Genomic DNA, 4100 nt, shown 5'->3' with positions numbered 1-4100 from the left:
ATTGAAAGGGAAAAAAAGGAAAACGGAAAAAAATAGGTAAATTGTAAAAGATAAGCATAAAATCCAAGTATTAGTGAAAAAACATAACACAATGTTAGTGAAAAAAACAAAACATAAATGCAAAGATACATTCTTTGCGTTAAGAGGTAAATGATCTTTTTCAAAAGAGAACTCAGTTCTTTACATTGTAAATGTGCTGATGGCATGGATCCATCTTACTGACCTCAGCGGCCTCTTAAAAGATTTTGGGCTTTGTTCCCAACACTGGTATTTGAAATTGTGCTCAAAGCAAGAGGAAATTGCTTTGTGCCCTTCCAGCTCCAAGCAGGACTGGGAATGGAAACTCTGTCAAAGCCCACATCCTTTAGAAGATGATCTTCCTTCTCAGCCTGGGAATGAGCTGCACATTCCTGTTGTAACTGTCAGTGATTTCTTAGAGACACAAAGTCCCACTTACGGCTTTTTGCTCTGGTTTGGCAGTGCAGAAGGGCAATTCTCCATCCATCATCTCCAGACTGCACTGCCTCAGGAACACAGCCCACTCACCAGCTTTGGCCCACTTGTGGCACTGCTAGAGGAGGAAGAAAATGCAATTGCACAATTCCAGCCAGTCAAGAAGAAAACACCCTGTACAGATCCAGGTGTTCAGACGGGACTGTGGAGAGTTTGGGTCCTTGCCAATTGGATGGGTGTCCCCAGCTGCAATCTCTGGGCCTGCAGCAGAGTCTCACTCACCTGCCAAAGCAGAAAGCTCAGGCGCTGTGCTCACAATGGGCTCGTCTGATGCAGAGCTGTGAGAGCAATGTGAGGGCAGAGCCAGCCCAGCTGGGCCCAGGGCTGAGCCCAGCAGAGCCCTGGCAGAGCCCAGAGCAGCCTCAGCACCCGCAGAGCCCGGCTGCGAGGAGAGAAAGCAGAAACCGCCCGTCAGCTGAGGGCTCCTGTGCCCTTGTGCCAAGGCCTGCGGTGCCCAGGCCATGCTGGCTGTGCCCCGAGCTGTGCCCAGAGCTGCCCATCCCTGCTGCCTTTGGCACAGAGCAGGAGGGCAGGACATGTGCCCAGCCTGCAGCCAGCCACGGCACATCCAGCCCTCAGCAGCTGCCCAGAGCAGGATGCTCCTGTGCTCGCTGCCAGCTCCCAAAAGCTCTGATCCCACCCTGCCAAGCACACAGGGACCCACCTCACACCAGCCACGGCTGGAAGAAAAGCTGCTCCCAAACCATGGCCTCAGCCTTCTCCAAGGGCACGGCCCATCCACGCCACAGCTGCTCCCAAGCACTTCCCCATCCACACTGGACCACCTCGAATGCTTCCTCTGGAATAACAAACAACACATTATTGACAAGAGTTTAGAGACAAAAAGGGAAAACAAGAAAAACAGTAAAAACTCTTATCTCTGTCAGGGCCTTGAGGAAGGCCCCACCCCTACATGCTAGGGAAAAACCCAGCCATGGCTGAGGGAATCCCACACTTTCTCTCTTCCCCCCTGCACTGTCCCCCAAAATCACAGTGACCCCAAAGCAAACAAGGGCAGTGGAGCAGCCCAAGCCCTTCCTTGCCTGCACAGCAAAGCAGCTGTGCACAGGTTCTGGAGCCCCACCTCTGCTCCCACCACGGGGTTGGTTTGTGTCGGGCTGGCTGCCCCAGCCCCAGCCCCAGCCCAGGGCACGGTGGGTGCTGGGGGCTGTTGGCAGGGCCAGGAGCCCACTCCCATTTCGTACCTGCCCCAGCCCATCCTCCCAGCCCTGCCAAAAGCAGCTGGGCAGCGACTGAAGAATGAGTTGCATCTGCCCCAGCAAAGGGGGAGCCTTTGGTTCCCCGCCAGGCTGGGTCATGCCCAAATCTGGCAGAATTTCCCCAGATGGGGACTCATCTGCAAATTCCCCGTGGAGTTTGGCTTTGAAGAAGGTGCCAGAATCAAAGTGCATCACCTTCAGCCTCCAGTGGCCAGGCTGAGGAAGAGCTTGTCATCCTTGATGTCACCCTCGCTGTCTCCAGCAGCAGCAGCATCATCATCCCCACCCGGTACAGCTTCTCCAGGGGCTCCTTCTCCTTCCCTGCGGGCAGACCAGGCTCTCAGGGCTCCGCCCAGGCCCCAGCTGTCAGGGAACCAGGACAAGCAAAACCAGCTGGGATGGCGGCCACCAGTGCTGGGCAGAGCAGCTCAGCTCCAGCACAAGGGCTGCGTGTTCCCATCCCATGACCCCGGTGCAGTGACACTGGCAGCACAAAAAGGGTTGGGTTCCTTTGCTTCTCATTGCCAAGGCATATGTGGAGCAGGAACTTACCAGGGCCCTGGATCAAAGTGTGCCTGTGGCGCTCTCCCTTCTTCTATGGCAGAGGAATATCCTGCATCCAAGGAACACAGAACAGGTCTTCCAGTGTGGGTCTGTCCAAGGAGTTCACGGATAAACACCACCAGATCAGGTCTTTGCACTCTGGGGATAGAAAGCAGAAACTGATGGTCAGCCAGAGAAGGCTCCTGTCTGCTTTACCCCACTGTTCCCATGCCCAGGCCATGCTGGATGCGCTCTGAGCTGGGCCTAAACTTTCCCACCAATTCCCTGTTTTGGAGGAGAGCAGGACATGTGCCACCTCCTCAGCAGCTGCCAGAGCGGGGTGCCCACGAGCCCGCTGCTGGCTCCCAGCACTGGGATTCCACCCATTCCAAGAGAAGAGGATCCACCTTGAGAGAGCCCTTGTGGCAGCGGGAGCTGGCCCCAGCTGAGGTTCCGGCCCCTCCTGAAAGGGTGCTCCCCACAGACCATCTGGTGCAGCAGGATGCCCAGGGACCAGACCGTTGCTGCCTCGCCATGGTACCAGCCAAAGTCGTTCCATTCCGGGGGGCTGTAGGACAGTGTTCCTATGGAATACAGATGGAGTTCATCAGGGGGATGCTGCTGCTCCCAGAGCCTGGCCCCAGCATCCCTGGGCCCGCGGGGGCTGCATCAGGGGCACACAGGGTGACCACTGCCCTCTTGCCAGCATCTGGGACTTGTGCACAAAGTTAGGGTTGGAAAAGAAGCCTCTGGTGCTGGAAGAGGGCAGCCCTGGCTAGGCCCGACCATGAGATGCAAAGGAAAAATCCACTCCATGCTGGGGAAAAAACATGCCCTTATCCTCCCTGCCTGCATTGCCCCAAAAATATTATGAAGCCAAGGGAAACAGGGCGAGTGGGGTAGTGCAAGCCCTTCCTCTCATTTGCACACCAAACTGGCTGGGGCACAGGTTCTGCCCTCTCTCTCTGCTACCCCCACCCACGGGGGTTTTGGTCGGGCTGGCTGCCCCAGCCCAGCCCCAGTCCTGGGCAGAGTGGCTGGCAAAGGCTGCCAGCAGGGCTGGAAGATTGCTGCCCACCCAGCCCTGCTCTAAAGCAACTCAGCTGAGGACTCAGTGCCCTGACTGGCAGCAAAGGGAGAATCCCCACTGCCACAGCCAGCTTGCCTGGGAGATTTTGGGCCATGAGATGTCAGCAGGGGGAGCACAGCCCTGGGTAGGCTCACCTGCAAAGTGAGTGTAGACTGTGTCCTGCAGGTAGGTGCCACAGCCAAAGTCAATCAGCTTGGCCTGCCCGGTGTCCAGGTCAACCAGGATGTTCTCTGGCTTGATGTCCCTGTGCAGGACCCCGCAGCTGGTGCAGTGCCGCACGGCCTCCAGCACCTGGCAGAACAGCTCCCGCGCCTCCTCCTCGGGCAGGAACCGCCGTGCCCCAATGAAACGCTGCAGGTCCTGACACTGCTCTGGCCGCTCCAGCACCATCACGATGCAGTTGGGGAGCTCGAGCCACTCCAGCAGCTGGACCACACCGGGGAAGCCAGTGGACACCTTGGCCAGCAGCACGATCTCCAGGGCTGCGCTGGTGCCGTCGGGCTGCGGGAGGAGCACGATGCCGTCACTGGGGCCGATGCCGTGCCAGGCCTGGGGAAGCCCTCAGCCAGCCCGGGATGCTCTGCGCCCTGCGCTGGCCCCACGCCCGCTCTCCCTCGGGGCGTCCTGGCGGCTCCCACCGTGCCGGGCCCCGGCTCATCCCTGGCCGGCAGCCCCGGCTGCTGGTCCCGCTCACTCACCAGCTCGCCCCAGTGCCGGACACGGTTCCGTGGCAC

This window comes from Zonotrichia albicollis, unplaced genomic scaffold, assembly GCF_047830755.1.
Source record: "Zonotrichia albicollis isolate bZonAlb1 unplaced genomic scaffold, bZonAlb1.hap1 Scaffold_254, whole genome shotgun sequence".
Lineage (NCBI taxonomy): Eukaryota > Metazoa > Chordata > Aves > Passeriformes > Passerellidae > Zonotrichia > Zonotrichia albicollis.
Note: the sequence above shows the minus strand (reverse complement) of the source record.